At 37.4% G+C, this 27,084-nt stretch overlaps 1 long non-coding RNA gene across 2 annotated transcripts; it reads left to right on the top strand.

The window, feature by feature from the left end:
* The first annotated feature begins 13,980 nt into the window (after positions 1-13,980).
* Positions 13,981-16,855, top strand: LOC113347600. Of its 2 annotated transcripts, XR_003359125.1 has the most exons (5): positions 13,981-14,285; positions 14,417-14,819; positions 14,919-15,470; positions 15,814-16,202; positions 16,307-16,855. It is a non-coding gene; the product is annotated as an uncharacterized LOC113347600 (long non-coding RNA). The 2 variants fall into 2 exon arrangements; XR_003359124.1 differs by having other exon boundaries at positions 14,919-16,202.
* The last annotated feature ends 10,229 nt before the right edge of the window (positions 16,856-27,084 follow it).

Below are 27,084 nucleotides of genomic sequence, written 5' to 3'. Positions count from 1 at the left end.
ATGAATTTTGAGAATGTTTCCATGATGATGAGCTAATTCTCGCGCAATCTAGGAAATGGATGAAGCTATCTATGCATGAATGATTGGTAATAATTTTATTTTCTCTAATTTATAATTTATAATTCATTCAATCACCGTTTTTGCGGAGTTCTAATTGTTCACATAATTTTCTTAATTACTTGTGATTCAATTTGATAGATTATACATTGATTAATACAATTAATATTTGGGAATATGTTTGATTATGTGTGAATTAAGAAATAAAGGAATTAAAGGATAGTTAGAGTTTTGACACATATTTGATATCGTTCATTCATGTGTAATAGTGGAATCTAGTGTCTTGGTTACTTTTAATATCTTGAAATCAATTTTGCAATAAATTTTCTATTTTAAGTTTTATAAGTCTAAAATCTTTTGATTTCACAAGTCTCAACGAACTTATTACTACAACTCAATTGAAAATCACATCAATTTTTGGCGCCGCCGACGCGGACTTGTCTTAGGCTAGAGTTTTTAGATTTTTTTTAGGTTTTTATTTGTTTTTCATTTTTATTTTATTTTTTCTTCTAGACGTTTTTGGGTTTTTGTCTTTTCTTTACAGATTTTGGAGTTTGGAGCGAAAGAAAAAATTTCCAAAGCTTTTGGTAAATACTTAAAGATTTGGAGTAAAAGCAAAGCGATAGGAGCGAAAGAAAAGAAGAATAAAAATTAATTAAAAAAAGGGAGAGAGACATTTTTTTTATTATTTTTTTTTTTTAGATTATCTTTTTCTTTTGCACTATATTTTTGGACTGTGGATTGTGGACTTTGAGACTTTATTTTTGTAAAACCCTACGGAAGGGTGGTTTAAATATAAACTGTTTGCAGAGAAGGACGGAGATTACGACATCGCCTCGGCCCCTCGGGTTCGTACATGACATAGGAGTCGTGATCCGAGTCGACTTCAGCGGTTCATCCCCCGTCTGGTACGGGAGGTAAGTTTTTCGAAACACTCGTGAATATCCTGTCAGCGAGTTATTGTATTCCTTCGTTTGCATATATGCTGAGGATTTGAAAACGGCTGCTTTAATTTCCTAGTAAAGGGCAAGGACTGGTCATACAAGATAAGGGTTCGGATTTCATCACCGTTCCCTTCTTGCCCGCCTTAGGAAAACGAAACCAAACGCGAACCTAAGCCTAAAATTTGACTAGAACGAGACCTATAGGGTAACGATCTTAATAGGAAAGTCATTCGAAAAATATTGGTTACTCTTTTAAGCATGCTTCAAAGTTCATGCTGGTTTCTGTGAGTTGACTACACCGCCTTGTAACGCCGGTGAGGCCTTGGTTATCAAAGCTCCACTGATCTTCCCTCGTGTCGATTCAACTTACTTAAACTCGGATTGATTCCAGAGGGGTTTGCTTAAATTGTAACGAATTACCTTTTGAATGATTAGAAGCTGGTCTAGAAACAATCTAAGTGGAGCCATCATGCTTTTTGTTTGCTAGAAATCAGTAGGTTTGTTGTGGTGGAGTCAGCCTTGTTTGTGTTTGCATAGAACTTCCCTTCCTTTTAGGATTTCTTTATTTTTCTTTTGTTTTTATAGTGTATGCCCGAGGTTATTAAAGAGCGGGCTTGGAAAAGAAACACTCTAGGTCGTTTGATTAGTGATAAACCTAGTAGATCTTCTTGTGAAGGCGGGGAGCTCGAAGACTCTTCTTTTGAGAACCCTGTCTTTGGAAATTTCATCTTTGAAAACTTGACAATTAGTACTCCTAGTCCTTTGGTAGTGCCAGAAATGAAAACTTTGAAAGCTTTGTTAAACCCAACTAGGACCTATCGTCCGTCTTGTATCAAGTTAGTTGAAACCGAGGCAAATTATGAACTCAAACCTGGGACTTTACAGATGCTCCCAATCTTTTTAGGAAAAGAGAATGAGAACCCTGTTAGGGAATTTGAGGAAGTTTGTAGTACTCTGAAAATTAAAAACCTTAGTGATGATGCGTTGAAACTTAGGTTATTCCCCTTTTCCTTAAAAGATAAAGCCAAATCTTGGATGTATAGTTTGGCTTCTGAGTCAATTGAAACCTATGACCAACTTACATCTTCCTTTATACAGAAGTTTTTCCCAAGGAAAAAAGCATCGTCTATTAGGACAGAAATCTGTACTTTTGCTCAACAAGAGGGAGAATCTTTATATAGGTATTTGGAAAGGTTCAATGACTTAATATCTCAATGTCCTCATCATGGTTTAGAGATGGTTAGGTTAGTTCAGATCCTCTACGAGGGTTTAGATTATTCAACAACAACCATGGTTGAGTCCTTATGCACAGGTGTGTTTGAGAATAAAACTGTTGATGAGGCGATGACATTTTTGAATGAAATCGCCGATAAGACACAACAATAGGAAAATAGTAGGGAACCCCAGAAAATAATTCTTCAAAGTATAGGAAATGTCAATAGGGTAGAAGGATCTTATGAGTCAGATGCTAAAATAACAGCCATATCCAAAAGGTTAGAAGCCTTAGAATTAGGTCATTCTAGTGGTAATAATGGTAGAATAGATCCTTCTTGGGAAGGCCATATTGTTGAGGAGCAATCCAATGCTCTTTATAACAACACTAGATTCGATAACCGTCAGAAGTTTGACCCATATTCAGAAACCTATAACCCTGGATGGAGAAACCATCCCAACCTTTCTTGGTCTAAGGGCCAGAATAAAGGTCAGTCTAGTAACTCTCAGGTTCCCCCAGGATTTGGCTATACTAAGAATCCTTCAGCTCCGGCACAGTTTCAGAACCTTTCGGATAAGAAGATTATGAGTTTAGAAGAGTCTCTTGCTTTGTTAACTCGTAACACTGTGCAGTTTCAGCAATCTGTCGCTCAAGGTTTAAAAGAAAATAAGAGAATAGGTCAGGCTAACTCTCAGGCTATTTCCGAGTTGAAAACCCAGGTTAGTCAGATAAATGATTCTTTAAGAGAAAGAGGTAAGTTTCCTAGTCAAACTCAACCCAACCCTAGAGGAATTAATGAAATAGGTGAAAGACCATCCGAACATGTAAATGCTATTAAAACCCTTAGGAGTGGTAGAGTAATAGACAACAAGGTTTCCATGCCTGATAGTGAACATGTTGTAGTTCACCTTATGAACCAGAAACTGAGGAGACTGATGGTAGGACTTGAAAGAGTACCTACGACTATGTCAAACTACAAGTGCACAGTGTCACAATGTAACACAGGGCAAGAACAGGTCGATCCACAGGGACAAGGTGGGTGTAAAGTTGAAACTATGGTCTCACTTAAACTGATTCTAAACAAGAAAGAGTAACCAAAATGGGGGTTGTTTTGATGTGTAGATACGACAAGTATGAATGATTATACTACACAAACAATATTAGAATGCAATTAGAAAGCACTAGGGCAGTCGAATCCACTGCTTAACCTGCACTAGATAATTCAGTTATGGATATTACTCTTGTCCTTTTAATGAATAGCGGTGAGGATTCGTGTCTTCCGCTTATTCAAGGTGATCTGAAGATGGATGACTAATCACAACTAAAGTATTTATCCTAAATAATAATTGTCTGATTAAAGCACAACTATTCAAAATATAAATCAATTCATTTAAGCATGAGTTGCAGCACCACAACATAGAATTGTTCCAACTACCTAGGTTGCATGACAAACAAGGTGAAAGTAATATGTTGTAGAACAAAGATTAAATCTATCCTTAAGCAGTTAAGCACAACAAGAACAAATTCATAACCAAAATTATCTGATATTAGATTAAGAGCTTCATCTAAGCCCTAGTTAGAAAATTAGAACATTATAAGAACTGAAAAATAGACCTAAATACTACAGCTTGGTGCACCGGCTAATCCGGACCTCTAGGGTTGAGCTCTGGATAACCCAGGCATATCCTCACACACATAAACATAATATCTATTTATAGTACAAGAAATCCCCAAATTTTACAAACCTTAAATGAAAATCCCCAAATCAGAAAAATTAGGGTTTCGAAAATAACCACTAAAAAATCAATACTTTCCTGAAATCTGCTCGACCCATACTTGTACTTCTCTTCCTCTTCTGTTATTGTCTGCTCGATCAACTCCTCTTCAACTGTGATGAAACCCTAGTTTCATCTCTCTCTTGATTGTAGCACCTAGTGTGTGTGGGTGCTAAGAACGATAAAGAGAGGCAACTAGGGAATGGGTTTATGGGGTTTTGGTGATGGAGGGGGTATGGAGATGGTGGCGCAGCGGGTGAAGGGATGAAGTTGCAGACTGTTTTCGGGGGAAGAAGAAAGAAATTTGGGGAAGAGAAGATCGATGGGAAGAAGGGAAGGGAGTGTTTGGGTGAAGGGTATAGGTTCCGATGCTAGGGTGTGAAGCGGGGATAGCAAACTTTGATGCACAACGAGTAAAGAGCGTTGGATGATCCCATATAGATTGAATCGAACGGCTACGATGGAGAGGTATGTAGCGACCGTTGGATTATGAGATACAACAAAAATGACGGCTTCAGATGGAGTTAGGTACTATGGTGTTTGACAGGAACTTCAGAGTTTGATGCACGATGATGAAGCGACCGTGGGATGAAGTGATGGATCCAATCTGACGGCTGAAAATGGAAGCGGTTTTGGGTATTGGAAATGGATTTGGAACTTGGGTATACCAAGCCCATACCTTCTTTAAGAACAATTCTTCCTCTTCAAGCCCACTTCTAGTTGATCCGGCTCTTGCAAACATCATTTTTCGCAGCCTTTCTGCGGGAGTCTTTTCCGTTTCTTTGCTCTTTTCGCTCCGTGAGTTAACCAGGCTTTATTTAGTACCTAAAAACGCAAAATTAATTAAGAAAAGTATTTATTCTTGAAAACAACGAAAACACAGAATATGAGATAAAATGGAGCGTTAGTGCATAAATGATGAGTTAAATGCCAATAAAAAGGTGCAAATATATACAATATTTGGCACTCATCAAATACCCCCAAACCTGAATTTTACTTGTCCTCAAGTAAAACAAAACTAAGGAAATCCTACCTATACCACTGTCGCTGGTCTCTCGATTGCATTTAGCGAATGCAATAAGCCTTTTGAACCACTAAGTGTCCCTAGTGGACGAGTGAAGTCTCGTGAAGGTTTGCTTAGAACGTACCTACAAAGTTCTAGGACAAAATATAAGCTCAGATTCCATCAAATGTGACATGTGCAAGACAGTAGAAGCTCATAGAAAAATGGAGATGTCAATCTAGCTATCAAAGGCACAATCCTAGCACTGATAACAAATAAAGACATGTGATAAGAGTGTAAAGTATATCTACACATGTGTAAAGAAAGATCGGACGTTATGACTACTAATCTCCAAGAGATAGTTTCTCAGGCTAAGAACCGAGGTCGAAATCTAGCTAGCTGTCCGGACTTTACGAGAATTGTGAATGAGTTGGAGGTATTTCACAATTACTCGCGTTGTACATCAATGGCATACACCCTTCCTTGCTTATAACACAAAAACACAAAAGATGACTCTTTACATGACTCTTATTTACATTGACTACTCCCTTTTATTTTTGGAACAAGATAGGATGGAATTGATAAATACTTGATTTTTTTTTTTTTTTTTTCGTTTTTGAAAAAAATATTTACGACATGGTAACTCTTTTGATACATAAGCAAAAAGAAACAAAAAATTACATGACACTTTGCAAGAGGTAGCCCTTTTTGATGCACCCAGTTAAATTCGATGGTTGTCTTTATTAATGTAACCTCCACTTTCTATCCCAACCAACCAAAGAACAAGCTAGTCAATTTTCGTTCAGTATTCTAAAGTGATTGCCAATCGTGACTTCCGATAGAACACCTCAAGGATGAGGCTATACATGTATTGGTAGATCGTGCGCGTGCAAGTTTCTTATCACTATGTGAATTGTGCTAGAATCAGGGTGCCTAAATATCTAGACTAAGAATCCTTATGTTTACATACATGCACAAGAGTCAACATTTCAAGGTAAATGAGCTCCATTTTTATGTTTTGTTTTTTGTTTTGTTTTGTTTTTTTTTCAAATTTTTTAATTTTTTATTTTGATTTTTTATTTTTCAAAAAGAGGGAGGATCTTTGTTTTCAATTATAGCATGTTATTGAGTTATCTACTTTTCACCCCTAAACCTAAACTAAACATTGTCATCAATGTTTCTAATGATAAACAGATTCATAACTTGGACAAATCAGAAGAACATGTTGAGTTTTGAGAGAAAGGAAAGAGATTACCCGATTTGACGAAAGAAAGAACCGAACTCCATTATTCATGGTTAGAGTCCAACATATTTCATCCGCGATCACCATGGAGTAGCAAAATATATACAGAAATGGAAAAAGAAATCAAGTCAAAGTGACTCAACCCGAAGATTTTGAATCTTCAGGATTATATACAAAAATTCACTATATACATAAAGTCTAAAGAGTTGATGATCAACCCAAAAGACAAAGTGTTGAAACATAGACAGTTTCAAACAACTAAAATTGGACTGAAATGGGAGCGAGAGTGAAAAGACCGAATGAATCACCCCTAAACCTGAATTTTTCAACAGATTTATTTTTAAGCATAAAATCTAGCAATTTTGGGGGTTCAGGATTCACAAGGTCTAACTCAAAATGGACTTTTTGCGGGATGGTCAGAGAAATTAATTCCAACTGTGGCTCCTTAAAAGTATTGTATTTTGATGCAAAATAGTCCAAAAGGACTTGGGAGGCACACAGTTCCAATCCTAGGTTGGGAATTTTCAGAAAAGTTGGTTTAAAAGTTTTGTTACAAACCAAATCTATGTTGGGTGGAATAATCTCAATATGCGATTTAGGTAAGAAAGTTGGTACTTCTAAGTTATTTTCATGGATAAGATCAATAGTACCAACACATACTTCCCCTAAATCAGAAATTCGTAAATCATGCTCACATTCATCGAACAAAACATCAAGACCTAAATCTGTATCATGATTGTCCGTAGTACTCAAATCAACATCGGAAGAAATAACATTTTGTGACTTAGGCAAGGAATCAGACACATCAAATTGTTTTCATGCATATTAACATTAGTGTCTACAGAAGATGCAACTATTCCTATGTCATGCTCATCCTCGAAGAACAATTGTACGAGTACCATATCAATATCAAAATCATATGATTTGCTATGAGTATTATAAGAAACAACATTCATGAAGGTCGAGGGCGAGAAGCCATATGTTATTGAACCAAAAGGTTCCACAATATTTTCATGTTCTTCTAACATAGCATCATTATCATCATAATCTTCATAATCATCATCATGGTAACATGCATATTGGTCCTCATTAACAGTGGTGGTGTCATTAGTCGATTCATGTTCCTCTAAATTAGGTTCATTTTCAACATCATTTACATGAATGGGACTAGACACTTCATTAGGGACAACATACATTTCCTCATGAATTTCCTCCTTTTGTAGGTGAAGCAAAATCTGATCTAAATATGCCTGAATTCGTGATGTAGATCTAGCAAAGTTTTGCTCACTGAGTCTGAAAGCTTATGTGGTGGGGTCTAAATTCATGGGAGTACAAAATTCTTCATGTTCAAATTGTGGTGAATGGTACATGTGTGCATGGTCATTAGGGTTTATAAAAGATTGATCGTAACCCTCAAAGGATTGATTATGGTCCCAATGACTACCAGCCTCACAATTTGTAGGCATTTCATAATTTGGATTTTCATGGGATTCTCTAAATTTCCTATAATCATGCAAAATATAGCAATATTTATCCGGGTGGTCTAAACCACTACATAAGGTACATGCATAGATTTCAGGTCGTCCATGTGAACTAAATGCTACAGATTTCTCATGTGTTTGCATTTCTAAAGAAGTGATCCGAGCCTCTAACTGATTCACAAGTGACGAATGTGTGAGTTGGATATTGTCTAGATGTTCATTTTCACTCAATGGTGGATGATACATGTGTGAATAGTCATTAGGGTTTGCATATTGAGGTTCATGACCTACAGAGGGTCCATAATAATAATCCCTATAACTATTGACATCATGGTCTGTGGGAGGCTCATAAGGTGAATCTTGCCCATAAGCTTCTCTAATAGATTTATTCCCAGTGGCAGACCAAAATCCAGACATGTTATGTTTATCAAACAATCACACAATTCAAAAAAAGAGAAATAAGGCCAACACTTTTCAGTTATGGGTTTCAAAAATTTGGTTTTTAGGCTTTAAAGGTAAAGCCTATTTGGGATTTTTGGTTAAAAGGAGGGAGAAAATTTTTGGTTTTTGAATGGGAGAAAACTTTTGGTTTTAATCGGGAGATAAAAAGAAAAATTTGGTTTTTAATATTGGGAGAAAAACTTTGGTTTTAAAATTGGGAGCAAGCCCACATTGGTGGAGCAAAGCTTTGGTTTTGAATTAGGAGCAAATTTTGGTTTGAATATGGGAGAAATTTTTGGTTTTGTTGGGAATGAAAAACATTTGGTTTGATGGGAAACATTTGGTTTTTATGGGTTTTGAAAATTCCTTTTGGTTTTAGTGGGATGAGGCCCAGCTAACTGGTTCAAATTTTCTGTGGGACAAGCCCAGCGAACGGCCTAGAGATTTGAGTACACGGCCCAACTAACGAGTTTAGTGAACCAAGCCCAGAAATGCACGAGGCCCAGCTGGGTATTTGATTTTGGGCTCTCAGTTAGCCAAAATACGAGGCCCACTTGAAGATGTTTTTCAAATTGAGTTTGGGTCAAGCCCACAGTTCAGAAACAAAGTTTTAACTTGGGTATAACACTCTCAAAACAAGTTTTGCTACAGAGCCCAGAATTCTAGTTTGGGAGGAAAACAATACCACAGGCCCAGTGAACTGGGTAAGCTTAGGATGATTACTTCCTCAGCCCACAGTTGCTGGCTTTTCTCCTTTGGCTTAGCCCACCACAGCAGTGTGCAGGCTTGTTTCTCAACAGCCCACAGTTCAGTTCAGCAGCACCAAAAGCTGGATTCTCATCAGCACCACAAGCTGCTGTTCTTGCTTTGCTCCTCTGGCCTAGCCCACAACTGCTGCCCTCCCTTTCTTAGCCTTTACTTGATCAATCAGCAGCACCACAAGCCGCTGCTCCACAGCAGGTACCTGCTAGCTCAGAAGAGAGGATCAGTCTCTTTGTACTGAAACAATGGAATTATAAAGAAGCAATGAGGGATCAAAACAGCGGTGATATGCAGCTACACTAAGAGGAAAAAAAATAAGATGCTTACAGATGCAAATGCTTACAAATGCTTACAGCTACAGCTACAGATGCAAATTGTACAGCTAACAGACAAGCTACAGCTAATTGAGGCAAGATGTTACAACAGAGATGATTACACTAAGATGCTTATCAGAACTACAGAACAGGTTATGCAAGAAAATATGATGCAAGTGACAGCAAACTAAGCTACACTAAGTTACACTAAGTTACAACTAAACTACAGAAAAGCTAAGTTACATAACAGGTTGAAAACAGAAAAGCAAGTGCAAGAATGTTTTTTTTTCAACTACACAGCATCCAAGTCCCCGGCAGCGGCGCCAAAAACTTGGTAGGACTTGAAAGAGTACCTACGACTATGTCAAACTGCAAGTTCACAGTGTCACAATGTAACACAGGGCAAGCACATGTCGATCCACAGGGACAAGGTGGGTGTAAAGCTGAAACTATGGTCTCACTTAAACTGATTCTAAACAAGAAAGAGTAACCAAAATGGGGGTTGTTTTGATGTGTCGATACGACAAGTATGAATGATTATACTACACAAACAATATTAGAATGCAATTATAAAGCACTAGGGCAGTCGAATCCACTGCTTAACCTGCACTAGATAATTCAATTATGGATATTACTCTTGTCCTTTTAATGAATAGCGGTGAGGATTCGTGTCTTCCGCTTATTCAAGGTGATCTGAAGATGGATGACTAATCACAACTAAAATATTTATCCTAGGTAATAATTGTCTGATTAAAGCACAACTATTCAAAATATAAATCAATTCATTTAAGCATGAGTTGCAGCACCACAACATAAAAAATTTCCAACTACCTAGGTTGCATGACAAACAAGGTGAAAGTAATATGTTGTAGCACAAAGATTAAATCTATCCTTAAGAAGTTAAGCACAACAAGAACAAATTCATAACCAAAATTATCTGATATTAGATTAAGAGCTTCATCTAAGCCCTAGTTAGAAAATTAGAACATTATAAGAACTGAAAAATAAACCTAAATACTACAGCTTGGTGCACCGGCTAATCCGGGCCTCTAGGGTTGAGCTCTGGCTAACCCAGGCATATCCTCACACACACAAACCTAATATCTATTTATAGTACAAGAAATCACCAAATTTTACAAACCCTAAATGAAAATCCCCAAATCAGAAAAATTAGGGTTTCGAAAATAACCACTAAAAAATCAATACTTTCCTGAAATCTGCTCGACCCATACTTGTACTTCTCTTCCTCTTTTGTTATTGTCTGCTCGATCAACTCCTCTTAAACTGTGATGAAACCCTAGTTTCATCTCTCTCTTGATTGTAGAACCTAGTGTGTGTGGGTGCTAAGAACGAGAAAGAGAGCACTACAGGAAAAATATACATCTACAACTGGGGTTTTACAACTCTTTGCTAAATATCGTAGAAAGTCTTATGTTTTACAACTGGTTTCAAAGGAAGAGTTGTCGTATATCATCACTACCAACTCTTAGGACCAAGGGTGGCGTTAAGAAAACAAACAACGACTCCTTAAGCAAAAGAGTTGTGACGACATTTAGCTATAACAACTCTGTTCCATAAATGTAGTGACTAAGCCTATCACAATTTTCACAAGAGTTGTTGAAGAACACCAAAATATGATGATGAAAAATAATGTTCGAGGGGAGATTCGAACATGAACCTACTATGGGTTAGTCTAGCTCATCAACCATTTCTGCAGTTCACAAGTTTTGGGTTTTGTTTTTTTTAATAAAAAAGTATAACAACATTTATAAGAGTTGTTGAAGTAAAAATATAATGTTCAAAAATAATGAGGTTGGGGGGATTTGATCCTCAGCCTCCTGCATGAAAGTCTACACCACTAACCATACCTACACTATCACAAGTTCTATCAAGTTTGTGGTTCTTTAATATACTAACTTTATGACAACCCTTTAAAAGAGTTGTAAAACAAAATATAATGTTCAAAAATAATGCTCAGGTGACTGAGCCGCAAACAGCGCGAAGCCTTCTCTATAAACAATCATATACATTCTACAATGACAATGCACTTCTGTAATATTTTTGTAATGGATGGTTAAATTTTATTCAATTCTGCAAAAAAAAATTTGTCATCATTATTGACACTTCTGCTAAATTTTTCTCACTTCTGATAAATTTTATTCAATCCTTTACAAGAGTTGTCGTAGAGTTATAAACACTTCTGCTAAATTTTTCTCACTTCTGATAAATTTTATTCACTTTTGCTAAAAAATTTCTCACTTCTGCTAAAACTTATTTAGGTCTGCGGTTCTGCTAAATTTTTCTCACTTATGCTAAATTTTTCTCACTTCTGCTAAAAATTATTTTCTCTAACCCCCCCCCCCCCCCCCCCCACTAAATTCTAGAAATTTATGCTTTTTGAGATTGGGTAGAAATATCCAAATCAAGGTTTGTTTAAGGTTTCAGAGAATATTCTGATGGATTCGTAGTTCTTACCAAGTTTATGACTTAAAGCAGTCAACTACCGACCAGGTTTCGATCTCGGAGCCTGGTATGCATACAATATGCAGAAATAGGGTTGTTTAAGGTTTCGTAGAATATTCCGAAGGAATCTTGCCTGTAAATAGATGGATTCGTCGTTCTTACCAAGTTTCTGACTTATAATAGTCAACTCGCGGTCAGGTTTCGGTCTCGGAGCCTGGTTTGCATACAATATGCAGAATAGGGTTTTTAAGGTTTCGTAGAATATTCCGAAGGAATCTTACCTGTAAATGGATGGATTCGTCGTTCTTACCAAGTTTTGACTTACATAGTCCACTCTCGCCATGTTTTGATCTCGGAGCCTGTATGCATATAATATGCAGAAATAGAGTTTATTTAAGGTTTCGTCGAATATTCCAAAAAATATTACCTGTAAATGGATGGATTCATCGTTCTTACCAAGTTTCTGACTTAGAGTAGTCAACTCGCGGCCAGGTTTCGATCTCGATCCTGGTTTGTATACAATATGCAGAAATAGGGTTTGTTTAAGGTTTCGTAATATTCCGGAATCTTACCTGTAAATGGATGGATTCGTCGTTCTTACCAAGTTTTGACTTAGATAGTCCACTCTCAACCAGGTTTCGATCTCGGAGCCTTATGCATACAATATGCAGAAATGGTTTGTTTAAGGTTTCGTAGAATATTCCGAAGGAATCTTACCTGCAAATGGATGGATTCGTCGTTCTTACCAAGTTTCTGACTTAGAGTAGTCACTCCCATGGTTTCGATCTCGAAGCCTGGTTGCATACAATATGCAGAAAAGGTTTGTTTAAGGTTTCGTAAATATTCCAAGGAATCTACCTGTAAATGGATGGATTCGTCGTTCTTACCAAGTTTTGACTTAGAGTAGTCACTCCGGCCAGGTTTCGATCTCGGAGCCTGATATGCATACAATATGCAGAAATAGGTTTGTTTAAGGATTCGTAGAATATTCCGAAGGAATCTTACCTGTAAATGGATGGATTCGTTCTTACCAAGTTTCTGACTTAGAGTAGTCAACTCGTCGGGTTTCGATCTCGGAGCCTGGTTTGCATACAATACACAGAAATAGGACTTGTTTAAGGTTTCCTAGAATATTCCGAAGGAATCTTACCTGTAAATGGATGGATTCGTGTTCTTACCAAGTTTCTGTCTTATAGTAGTCTAATCCCGGCCAGGTTTCGATCTCGGAGCCTGGTATGCATACAATATGCAGAAATATGATTTGTTTAAGGTTTAGTAGAATATTCCGAAGGAATCTTACCTGTAAATGGATGGATTCATCGTTCTTATCAAGTTTTTGACTTAAAGTAGTCAACTCGCGGCCAGGTTGGATCTCGGAGCCTGGTTTGCATATAATAAGCAAAAATAGGGTTTGTTTAAGGTTTCGTAGAATATTCCAAAGGAATCTTACCTGTAAATGGATGAATTCGTCGTTCTTACCAGTTTTTGACTTAGAGTAGTCAACTCGCGGCCAAGTTTCGATCTCGGAGCCTGGTATGCATACAATATGCAGAGTTTGTATGTTGTTGTACCACGTTTGGAGTTCGAGTCGACACTGCGCTTCAGATTTATCGATTTCGATGATGTATCCTGCTAAGTTTGAAGTCATAACCCATCTGGATCTTCTTGGTTCATAATTTATATACCGTTATACCGTATTTGAAGTTCGAAATGACACTGAGCTTCGTGTTTATCTATTTCGATGATGTATCATGCTAAGTTTGAAGTCAAAACCCACCCTGAGCTTCATGGTTCATAATTTGTATGCCTTTGTACCACATTTGAAGTTCGAATCGACACTGAGCTTCATATTTATCGATTTCGATGATGCGTCCTGCTAAGTTTGAAGTCGGAACCCAGCCAGAACTTCTTGGTTCATAGTTTGTATACTGTTATACCATATTTGAAGTTCGAACTGACATTGAGATTCATATTTATCGATTTCGATGATGTATCCTGTTAAATTTGTAACCCGAGTTTACCACTGTGAACTAAAGCTACTTTATGACCCGTGTGACTAGTTGAAATTCAAACAAGCACAAAGAGAAAGCAGAAAAACACAAATAGAAAGCACAAAGAAAACACACTTTCCTTGATCCGTATGATATTGTGAAATCAAATCTTTACCGTCCACAGATTTTACATAATCCGTATGATAGTGGTATTTTCAAATCTTTACCGTCCAAATCCTTTTATACAAAACGATCAAATATTTTTTTTCTCACTTTTGTTACTTTATCGAATCTCTTCTGCCTCCCTTACTCTTTCTCTCATCTTCCCTCTTACAAGAGAAAACCCTAACTCAAAGAAACCCAAAATACCACCACCGAATCTCTTTCTCGCTCACATTCTATTTAAAAAACTTCCGGACGTTGTAGATTTCGAACCCTAGAATTCAAAACAAAAATAAAAACCCCAAAATCTCAATGTTGAGCTGAAAAAAAAAACCCTAGATTTCAAAATCAAAATCTCTGAAGAAAAATGCGTGAAGGTTGTGTTCTGGTGGATGAATGAAACTGATGCTGTAATCGTTACACAAAACCCCTTTTGGTAAGTCTTTCGGATCCATCTCTTCACTCCATTATTGTTTCATGCTTGTTTTGATCTTTTAATCGTTATTCTAGTTCTATTTTGATTAGATCTTTAATGAAACGATTTTTTTCTTCTTATGTTTTGATTAGATTCATTCAAAACCCAGACTGGATTCGGGTTTTGAGTTGCATCCAGTAAAAGGGTTTAGCTCAATTTTGAGTTTTCTGAAGCCAGTGATGCCAGGATAACCCCTTCTGATGAGAACCAGATTGAGAAGAAATCTGTTGAACAAAGAAAGGATTGTTTCTGCTGTTAAATTGGATGGATGACTGGAATTTTGGGTTATGGTGGATTCGTTTTTACAGCGAGTTGTGGAGAGATTGAGCAAGGTCCAATTTCAGAAAGGATCTGAGATTGTTAGTTCTGGTGGGTATCTAAGAAGATGATGGTCTGATTGATGCTGAGAAGAACATGCAGAAGAAGACATGGATCTGGTGGTGTTACTGAGATTTGAGTTGGTGCTGCTGGTAATTGTTTTACGATGAACCTATGGTGAGTCTTCTCATTGTTCCTGTGTCTGACTTTTATTCTGTTTATGCAATTGCATTTGTTTTTGTGTTGAATTGGGACTTGCATTATGGAATTTCCCAGTTAAAATCTTGCAATCTGTGTGGAAGATCTTAATAAGTTACTAGGTGAATGCAATGAAAATTATCTCAGTGAGGGGGTAAGCAAGCCTGCTAAACTCTGGAATGAACAACGCAAAATGATATTGGAAGACACGTTTAAGCAAGTTTTTCCTATGATGGAAAAGGAAGCTCGGTCTGTATTAAATGCTAGGGCAAATAACTGGCTTATTATGGAGTACGAGAAGCACTTGTGGGTAAGGTTTCTGTGGCACCTTATCAACGGAAGGAAGCTGATATTGGTCCAGATGATGAAGCGGCACCAAGAGTTTTGGCTTGTTGTTGGGGACCTCGAAAGCCAGCAACCACTTTTGTGATGTTGGGTTCATCAGGTGAGGTACTGGATGTATTGTATGCAGGTTCACTTAGCCTTCGGTCTCAGAGTGTTTCTGGCCAGCAACGGAAGAAAAATGATCAACAACGTGTTCTTAAGTTCACGACCGATCATCAACCACATGTTGTGGTTCTAGGAGCTGTTGCATTTTCTTGTACGAATCTGAAAGAGGATATTTTCGAGGTGCAGATGTCTAACTTGTTCTTGCTGTATGTTTAATTCATGGTCTACCCCTTTTAAAGAAATGCTTACATTTTATTTCTTCATTGTTCATAGACAACTTTCATCAGCTTTCATGAAATAACTAAAACTTAAGCTAGGGGTGCTTACTTGCGTGGAAGGAGTACATTTAGGTGGTTTCTCTAGGGAGTTTCCTAAGTAGTTGAATACTTCTTTCCTTATTATCTTGGAGTTTTTGGATGTAAGGGGCCTGGTGAAACATAAATTAGGCTGCCAGCTTTTTCTGGTGATTATTTGCTCTATTTTTTTATATTTTTAACACGAGATTGTCTATCATCGTTTGTAGATCATTTTTAAGATGGTTTAGGAATACCCTAGAGAAATTGGTCAAGAGATGGAGGATTTAAATGTTGTTTATGGGGACGAATCCTTGCCCCGTCTTTATGAGAACTCACGGATTTTGTCTGACCAGCTACCAGGGCAGCCAGGTGAGTTCTGTTTCCCACTTTTGATTCAGGTGCTTGATGAGTTTGACTCTGCTTTCTTTAATGTCTGCAGGGATCGTCAGGCGTGTTGTTGCGCTTGGTCGGTACCTTCAGAATCCTTTGGCAATGGTTGCAACACTTTGTGGACCAGGGAAGGAGATACTCTCATAGAAGCTCGACTCGTTAGATCATTTTCTTACCCCTGATGAGAAATATGATATGGTTGAACAAGTGATGGTAGATGTCATGTGTAAGTATCTTCTCTTAAATAACTGATTCTGTCAAAACATCTTACCTTCCTCTTAATGTACTTGTGTTTCTCTCCTATTTCTATCGCAACCAAACTTGTCGTAGTTGGATATGGTATCAAGAAGTTACAAATTATGATGACAATTGTGGATGACTTGGTATCCATCGATCCCGTATTGTATTTTGGTTAAGTGGTCTACGACACTTCACGTTTGAACCAGTGCCTCTACGGTATCATCTACCACTATGTTTCTCATAATCGTTGTTTGGTTAACCAAGAAGAGAGCGCGCAACAAAAGGAGATCATTTTCATTTAGCAATGTAACCTAGACCACCATATTGGAATGTGTATGCTACTGTCGTATTTGTATGGGAGGCCAACATCTGTGTTTTACGATTTATATGATATTTTTAGTCATGTAAAAAAAATCTGTCATTTTCTTTTCTTTTGTTGCGCAACACTTTCGAACAAGGTGATTTGAAGTTAGCTAAGTAATGTAATCGGAACAAGGTGATTTGAAGTTAGCTAAGTAATGTAATTGGAGTGGTTGGATAAAGTTAGCTAAGTAATGTAATTGGAGTGGCAGGATAACTTGAATGAATGTAAATTTGTTACACTGGCAGGTTAATGTGAATGTGAAATACTTTCGGCAATTCGGTTTCAGCTATAATTTTTTTCTTTTCAAAATAGTTTTATGAATACAACTTCTAATAAGAGTTGTGTTCCATATTTCAACTACACAAACTAGAGGTGGTGAAAGAATGTCTTTACAACATAACTAGGTGCTGCCCAATATAGTTCTACAACTCTAACAAGTGTCGTGCAAATCTTATTCATAATAGTAATAAGAGTTGTGCAAATCTTATTCATAATAGTAATAAGAGTTGTTACATATTTCTACAATACACATCCTAGGTTGTCTAAGATAGTCCTTCAACTTATACAAGTGTTGTGTTACATATTTCTACGATACATATCCTTTGTTGTGTAAAATTTTCCTACAACACAAGCAAGAGTTGTGTTAGGCTTTCAAAAAAAATCGAAAGAGAATCACAACTTTGGCAAAATATTGTTGAACCATGAATCACATCACCCTTTACAACTCTTAGTCAAGCATTGTAGAAAAGCTTGGACTTTCTACAATACCCCCCTTCCATAATGCATAAAATGGAGTTGTCGTAGGGGTACTACAACTCTAATATGTAGTCTTCAATGATGATTTTTCCCGTAGTGGAGGCAACTAGGGAATGGGTTTATGGGGTTTTGGTGATGGAGGGGGTATGGAGATGGTGGCGCAGCGGGTGAAGGGATGGAGTTGCAGACTGTTGTCGGGGGAAGAAGAAAGAAATTTGGGGAAGAGAAGATCGATGGGAAGAAGGGAAGGGAGTGTTTGGGTGAAGGGTATAGGTTCCGATGCTAGGGTGTGAAGCGGAGATAGCGAACTTTGATGAACAGCGAGTAAAGAGCGTTGGATGATCCCATATAGATTGAATCGAACGGCTACGATGGAGAGGTATGTAGCGACCGTTGGATTATGAGATACAACAAAACTGACGGCTTCAGATGGAGTTAGGTACTATGGTGTTTGACAGGAACTTCAGAGTTTGATGCACGATGATGAAGCGATCGTGGGATGAAGTAATGGATCCAATCTGACGGCTGAAAATGGAAGCGGTTTTGGGTATTGGAAATGGATTTGGAACTTGGGTATTCCAAGCCCATATCTTCTTTAAGAACAATTCTTCCTCTTCAAGCCCACTTCTAGTTGATCTGGCACTTGCAAGCATCATTTTTCGCTGCCTTTCTGCGGGAGTCTTTGCCGTTTCTTTGCTCTTTTCGCTCCGTGAGTTAACCAGGCTTTATTTAGTACCTAAAAATGCAAAATTAATTAAGAAAAGTATTTATTTTTGAAAACAACGAAAACACAGAATATGGGATAAAATGGAACGTTAGTGCATAAATGATGAGTTAAATGCCAATAAAAAGGTGCAAATATATACAATGTTTGGCACTCATCAACTGATAGAGTCTCTAAAGAGACCAATGAGGGTCATATTGAGCCCGGCTTTGTTCCTAGAACCCCATTTCCACAGCTGCTAGTTCCAACTAAGAAGGAGTCCAACTTTAATGATATATTGGAGGTTTTTAAGAGGTAACTATCAACCTTCCATTATTAGATGCGATTAAGCATATTCCCGCTTATGCCAAGTTTCTTAAGGATATGTGTACGCGAAAGCGAAAAATTAGTGTCCAGAAAAAATCCTTCCTAGCTAGTCATGTGAGTTATATTATTCAGAATACCACTACTCCTAAGTATAAAGACCCAGGGTCCCTTACTATTTATTGCACAATAGGTAAATACTGTGTCAAGAAATCTTTGCTTGAATTAGGAGCCAGTGTGAACTTACATACCATGTGTACCTTAAGCTAGGACTTGGTGAGATGAAACCTACCCAGATGACACTTCAGTTAGCTGATAGGTCCGTTAAAATTCCTCGTGGTGTGATCGAGGATGTTCTTATAGAGGTCGAAAAGTTATATATCCTGTGGATTTTGTTATCCTAGATACCCAACCTGTCCCTGACCCAGAGAACCAGATGCTAGTGATTTTCGGTCGCCCGTTTTTAGCTACATCCAATGCGATCATCAACTGTCGAAACGGTATTATGAATTTGTCTTTTGGTAATATGACTATTGAGCTGAACATTTTTAATATTAGTAAGCTACCCTCTTAACTAGATGACTCGAACATAGAAGAGGTGAACATGATAGGAACATTAGTCGAGGAGTCATTACCAAACACTTTGTTAGAAGATCCATTAGAAAAATGCCTAGCTCACTTTGGGATTGATTTTGATGATGATAATGTGATTAATGAGGTGAATGCTCTGTTAGATTCAACCCCTTTGTTAGACACTAGTAATGGATGGAAATCTAAGTTCGAACCACTACCAGTTTCTAAGTATACCCTAGTTCCTTATTTAGAAGAGCCTCCTAAGTTGGACCTTAAACCATTATCAGATACCCTGAAGTATGTGTTTTTAGGCCCATCTGAAACTTTACCTGTGATTATAGCATCCGACTTGTATAGTGATCAGGAAAGTAGGCTAGTAATCGTCCTTGAAAACAACAAGGAAGCTTGGGTGGACCATAGCAGACATTAAGGGTATAAGTCCTACTACTTATATGCATCATATCTATTTAGAGAGTGACACCAAACCTTCTAGGGAGATGCAACGTCGACTGAACCCTAATATGAAAGAAGTAGTTCGAACCGAGGTTCTTAAGCTGTTAGATGCAGGCATTGTCTACCTCATTTCAGACAGTAAGTGGGTCATCCCCGTTCAGGTTGTTCCCAAGAAATCCGGTATTACTGTAGTCCAGAATGAGAATAATGAGTTAATCCCAACTCGGGTGACCACGGGTTGGCGTGTCTGTATTGACTATAGAAAATTGAACAACGTCACTAGGAAGGACCACTTTCCCCTTCCCTTCATCGACCAAATGCTAGAGAGATTAGCTGGACGTAGCCATTATTTCTTTTTAGATGGATAATGCGGTTATAATCAGGTTGTTATTGCCCCAGAAGACCAAGAGAAAACCACTTTTACCTGTCCTTTTGGTACCTTTGCATAATTCCCCTGCGACCTTTCAGCGTTGTATGCTGAGCATATTTTCTGACATGGTAGAACGGTTCTTAGAGGTATTTATGGATGATTTTTCAGTGTTTGGTTCGTCTATCGATGAGTGCTTGCATCATTTGTCATTTAGTGCTTAACTGGGAGAAATGTCACTTCATGGTTCGTTCAAGAATTGTTCTAGGGCATATCATATCTTCGAAGGGTATAGAGGTAGATAGAGCCAAAGTTGACCTTATAAAAACTTTACAGGTCCCAAAAATCGTAAGAGATATTAGGTCATTCTTAGGGCATACAGGTTTTTATCGTCGATTTATTAAGGATTTTAGCTTGATTTCTAGACCTCTTTGCAATTTGCTTGCAAAATACGTTAAGTTTGTCTTTGATTATGCTTGTTTAGAGGCTTTTTAGAAGCTTAAGAACTTACTCACTACCGCCCCCATAGTCCAGGCACCCAACTGGAACCTACCCTTTGAGATCATGTGTGATGCTTCAGATTATGCTATTGGTGTTGTGCTAGGTCAGCGAGAAAACAAATTACTTCATGTGATTTACTATGCTATAAAAACTCTGAATGATGCCCGGTTGAACTATACCACTACCGAAAAGGAACTGTTAGCCATTGTGTTTGCCTTAGACAAGTTTAGACCTTATCTCTTAGGTTCTAAGATCGTGATATATACTGATCATGCTTCTTTGAAATATCTTCTGTCTAAAAAGGATACGAAACCTAGATTGATTAGGTGGATCCTTTTGTTGCAAGAGTTTTCTCCAGACATTAGAGACAAAAAGGGTGCCGAAAATGTAGTAGCAGACCACTTGTCTATGCTAGTTGTTGATTCCCCTGATGATTCCCTTCCTATAAGGGATGGATTTCCTGATGAACAACTGCTCTTTGTTACCCAATTACCTTGGCATGCAAATATAGTGAACTATCTTGTTACTGGTCGAATGCCCCAACATTGGGGTAAACAAGATCGTTCTAGGTTTTTAGCCGAGGTGAAGCACTTCTTTTGGGATGATCCTTATTTGTTTAAGTATTGTCCAGACCAGATTATTAGGAGATGTATACCTGAGAGTGACCAGTCCAGTATTATTTCCTTTTGTCATGATCATGCTTGTGGAGGTCACTTTAGTGCTAAGAAGACTGCTGTTAAGATATTGCAGTGTGGATTCTATTGGCTTTCGTTGTTTAAAGACTCCCATAGTCACTGTGTTACTTGTGACCGTTGCCAGAAATTAGGAACCATTTCCCGTAAGAACATGATGCCTTTGAACCCGATTCTAATTGTTGAGGTCTTTGATGTGTGGGGTATTGACTTTATGGGTCTGTTTCCTAATTCTTTTGGTAACCTATACATCCTTATCATTGTAGACTATGTATCTAAGTGGATTGAGGCGGTTGCGTGTAAAACCAATGACCATAGAGTTGTGATTGAGTTCTTGAAAAATAATATACTTACACGTTTTGGTACACCGCGAGCTATAACTAGTGATGGAGGGTCGCACTTTTGTAATGGACCTTTTAGGCTTTTGATGAAGAAATATGGTATTACACATAAGGTAGCTACCCCGTATCATCCACAAACTAGTGGGCAAGTAGAGGTTTCCAATAGGGAGATAAAGTGTATATTAGAGAAAACAGTTAATCCTAATCGGAAAGACTGTTCGTCTAGGCTTACTGATGCGTTATGGGCTTACCGTACTGCGTTTAAGACCCCCATTGGAATGTCACTTTATCGACTTGTGTATGGAAAGGCATGTCACTTACCTGTTGATTTAGAACATAGAGCATATTGGGCTGTTAAGCAGCTAAATTTTTCACTAGACAAGGCAGGAGCCCATAGGAAACTCCAGCTCAATGAGTTGGAAGAAATTCGTAGAGATGCATACGATAGTGCTAAGGAGTATAAGAACAAAATGAAACTTGTGCATGATAAAAATATTTTAAGAAAGTCATTTTCTCCAGGTCAAAAACTTCTTCTATATGATACCCGCTTGCATCTTTTCCCTGGGAAGTTACGTTCTCGGTGGACGGGTCCTTTTATTGTTCGCACTGTCTTTCCTCATGGAGTTGTTGAGATCGATACACCAGATGGTAGTAGTTCTTCGAAGGTTAACGGTCAGAAATTGAAACCCTTTTTAGAGCCCTTTCCTACAGGTGATGTTGAGGAGGTCCCTCTGGAGGACCCTGTTTACCCTTGATTGACCATCTAGGCGATTATATGTTGTATGTTAGTTTTTTATTTCTTTCTTCACCCAGGTACTATCTTTCCGACTTCTCTCTTTACTGATTCCTCATGTTACCCTACTTTTTGGTATTGCTCTTTCATTAGAAACATTGAGGACAATGTTAGATTTAATTTTGGGGGTGGGGAAGAAACTTTTTGTTAGATTTTAGTTACAATAAATAAACTCCAGAGCCTAGAAATTTATTCCTATTAAGGTTGGCACTAACCAATCTAAGCGGATGGGAACATCTTGGTTGTAGGAGTTGAGGAACCAATCTGATTAGATGGAAACATCTAAAGAGTCTATTCATAAAAGCACAGAGCTCAGGTGTTAGAATTAAAAAAAAAAACATGGTAGTTTCGCCATATCTCGTTGAATCCTAATCCTTCTGATTTTTTTAAGTGACTTGGTGGGGCACACGATTCAAGTTTTTACCTTTGCTAGGGTGAATTAGGGTGACTGAGATACCACCAAAAAAAAAAATTGACCAGACCATCAGACCAACCGGAATAAATTCAATAAAGTCGACCACTGGTGCCCTTGTATATGCCAGTTGTGTTGACCTATAGTTAGGTTTATCGACCACTGGTCCCCTTGTATATGCCAGTTGTGTTGATATTAGTCTGACCGGTATCTCAGTCCATTAGGATAGGTTCATCTTGGAAGAGGCCTTCATACAGATATGGGAAACACCGTTCACTTTAAACCATCTACTTTTCTCTTGATCCATCTTCTTAATATTTCCATGTGATTGGTTGACTCCGGTTATGATGTCCAGAAACTATCTGAGTAGAGATCTGTCACTTATATATGAATTTTATTATGCTGAGTGCAAACTCGTGTACAGCAATTGGAATTTCGCATCAGGGTACTTCCTCCTATAGTCAATGATTGTATGCCAACCAAGGAGATTCTTTAGTGCCTACCAAAGTTCTGCGTGGATAGCTAGGGTCTGGAGTAAAGGTTTTGTGGGTACACCTCTGGTAAACCCTCCGGAGACAACACTCCGCCGCTAGGGCCTCCTAGCGGTTTAACAGCTTGGTGCACGTGCTAAGTGTAGTCATTTTATTTTCTAGAATATTTTTGCTCGAGGACTAGTAGATAATAAGTTTGGGGGTATTTGATAGACACATTTTTGTGTCTGAATTGTTCTTAGTGTCTCTATTGCTAGTGCTTGATTTTGTACTTATTATGGTGTTTTTATGTTTGTATAGGTGTTTTTGAAGAAATACACTTGTGTGGAAAAAGTTGCTCAAATAGTGCTATTTGGACCCCTGGAGAAAAGTACTAAAGGCACCCTCATTTTAGATAAGGGGGACCCCAAGACAGCCCCAAAGACAATTGCTATCGGCACCCCTACTCTAGATAGGGGGCAACCCTTTCTTCCCCACGGTTTGAACATTTTTGGCAGGAAAATAAAGCTTACATGCAGCGTATTTTTCAGTCATGATTTTGGAGGAGTTTGAAATAGATTAAATAGCTGGATTTGACTCAAAGTATCCTTTTTTGACTAAACAGGACTGGTAATGAGGTTAAAATCAACGAACATGGGCTGCATCGCCGTATAGAAGCAAACAGAGGACGCAAGCTTTCACGGGTTTTGTTTGAATCACAGTGTGTTCATAACATGATCTGCATGTGTTTTAAGTGTGTTGAGTCAATACAGAAGCGTGGAGGAGTTAAACAAGGAAGGTTTGGCAGCTGTAGAATCGTGAAATAACAAGAAGGGAAATTATTTTCCCGTGAATATCCGAGAGCAATAAAAAGAAAATATTCGCATTTACTGGAGTGATATCAATCCTGTGGAGTATATAAAGAGTTTTAAAGTGATAGAGAAGGGTTACGGAGAGTTTGGAGAGTTTTGGAGAAGACAGAGGAGATAATCAGAACCACCAGAAATATTTTTCTGCTTCTGCTCATCTGAAGAACACGAAGAACAGACCATCTAAGACAGTCGGTTTTCAACAGTGGAAACGACACACAGGCGTGGGTCGTAGAGCTACAGAATCAGCGACAGTACTGTTCTATCGTTCTTTTCAGTTTGTAACAAATAAAACTGTTACAAACCCGGTTTTATCATTGTTTCTCCCATTTCATCTTTGTAAACACCCTTTGAGCAATAAAAATGAATTTTGAGAATGTTTCCATGATGATGAGCTAATTCTCGCGCAACCTAGGCAATGGATGAAGCTATTTATGCATGAATGATTGGTAATAATTTTATTTTCTCTAATTTATAATTTATAATTCATTCAATCACCGCTTTTGCGGAGTTCTAATTGTTCACATAATTTTCTTAATTACTTGTGATTCAATTTGATAGATTATACTTTGTTTAATCGATTGATAGTCTATTCTTAGGGAATACAATTAATATTTGGGAATATGTTTGATTATGTATGAATTAAGAAATAAAGGACTTAAAGGATAGTTAGAGTTTTGAAACATATTTGGTACCGTTCATTCATGTGTAATAGTGGAATCTAGTGTCTTGGTTACTTTTAATATCTTGAAATCAATTTTGCAATAAATTTTCTATTTTTAAGTTTTATAAGTCTAAAATCTTTTGCTTTCACAAGTCTCAACGAACTTATTACTACAACTCAATTGAAAATCACATCAGTATCCCCCACCCTCCACTTTCATTTATCAATAATTCTTGGAGAGACAAAGCTATATAGCAGAGTTGATACATCAAGAAGCAGAAATCACAATTTTCATCAAGAACACATCTCGATAAAATTGTAGAATCATCCAACGGCTGAATTCTCATCATCAATCGTAAACCTTCATGAGTGTTTTAGGAATATATTTACTAAAACATCTTTTGGGCCCCACCTTGGGGCAGAGAAAGAATCTTCAGAAATACAAATCAAAATCAATGGTTGCACCAAGAGCAAGTCGAAGTGATGAGTATGGCAATGAAATTGCAAGAGTATGAGGAAATCAACGTGATGTTGATCAAAATTTGGATAATGGGTTAAAACGCCACCTACAAGGACAACATCAGGATATTCGTATTCGAGAAATTTTCCCCACGGGATAAGTAGAGTAAATTGTTGGTTACGTATTCCAAATCCTCGCATTATGCAAGATAGAGTAGAGTAGTTTGATGACTAAAAGATTTTCTTTTTGGTATTTTGATCTTTTTGATACGTGCACACTTGATCTACTGGGATGCGACAAGCTTATTTATCTTGTATACAACTTTTATAGCTTGTTGTATATATCCGCGATTTATCTAAGTGTTTCTCTTTGAGATCTACTATGATAAGTTTGCAAACTAAGATTGATTATGTCGGTACTCTTGATTTTAATTGATCTAATCGATATAAAGGAGTTTATATTGATTAAACGGAAGATCATTTGTAACTAAACTACATCTCTAATTAACTTGTTGATCTAGGAGATTGATAAAGCGGTTGCTGAATAGTTTGTTACTATTTCGTTATACGATCCAAATGAGTTGAGCGATGGAAGTATTCACAACACGTGAAGCGTCTTAATATTTGTAGTAGGCATACGGATACTTAAGGAATTGAGTAACTTGGATTTAGTTTACTTGGTATCAACTATACGAAGTTGTAGTAGTCTTTGCGTACGTAGCTACTTCACGCATCATTCATGATTCTTCTCTTAATCTCATTAAGCCAATCGTTTCTTAAGATGATAATGATGCTTTAATGAGATTTCCTTTAAAGAATGAAATTTATGGTATTGTGAAAAGCTTACCTAGCTGGAATGCTCCGGGTCCAGATGGATTCCCAACTGGCTTTTTTCAAACTCAATGGGATACAGTAGGAGATAATATTATTAATATGGTGCAAAAAATTTCTCCTCAAGTAAATTTCTACCAAACCTTAATCATACCGCTACATGTCTAATCCCAAAAATCAACATCCTCCCACTCCCAATGATTACAGACCAATTGGTCTTTGTAATATCACTTATAAAATAATTTCAAAGCTTATAGTTTGCAGAATGGAGCCTCTTAAAGAGAAGATTATCTCTCCAACTCAAGTTGCATATGTACCTCAAGGATATATCGATGATAATATCGTCATAACTAATGAATTAATCCATTCTTTGAAGAAATCTAAGAAACGGATAGGTCAGTATTCTCCAAAACTTGATATGTCGAAAGCATTCGAATGAATTGAATGGTCTTTCCTATACAAGATACTTCAAGTATTAGGTTTATGTGAATACTAGCGTGTTCTTTTCATAGATAATTGCTTGCTCTTTTTCCAGGCAGACCATAACATCATTAATCACATCATGGCTATTTTCTAAGAGTTTGGTAAACTTTCTGGACATTTGATTAAAAAATTCAAAGTATGCAGCCTTCACAATTAGAGATTTGTCTCATGACCAGAAAAATTCTATTAGAAATGCTTTGGGTGTAAAGTAACTTTGTTCATCTGATAAGTATCTAGGTCTTCCAGTCCATCAAGGAAAGTATAAAACAAGTTCTTTTAGTTCTATTCAGGAATCTTTTGGAAACAAACTTCAAGGGTGGATTTCCAAGACTCTTAATCAAGTTTATAGAACCGCCTTGGTTAAATCATTGTTGAACTCCATTCGTGCACATTACATGAGTAATTTTAGGCTTCCTAAACATACCCCTGAAGGAACTTGATGCTATCCAAAGAAAATTTTGGTGCGGTCACAAAAACAATAGAGATCTTAATATAATAGCTTGTAATTATTTATATGTCTCTAAGAAGAAGGGAGGATTGTCTTTTAGGAATCTAGAGTGATACAATAATGCTTTAATCGTTAAATTTCCTTGTAGCTTGCGTACAGAGAAAAATAAACCTTGGGATTAAACCATGAAGTCAAAATACTCTCCATACTGCGATTTTTTTCATCTTCAGGAAAAGCATAATAGCTCTTCATAAATATAGAAAGGGATAGATATGGGTCTGGAGTATGTTAGGAAATTTCACAAATGGGATGTTAGATGTGGAACAAAAACTTTGGTCTGGTATGATAAGTGGGTTAAATGGCCA

Source organism: Papaver somniferum, chromosome 2 (genome assembly GCF_003573695.1).
Source record: "Papaver somniferum cultivar HN1 chromosome 2, ASM357369v1, whole genome shotgun sequence".
Lineage (NCBI taxonomy): Eukaryota > Viridiplantae > Streptophyta > Magnoliopsida > Ranunculales > Papaveraceae > Papaver > Papaver somniferum.
The sequence above is the reverse complement of the archived record's forward strand: the minus strand, read 5'-3'. Positions and strand labels throughout refer to the sequence as shown.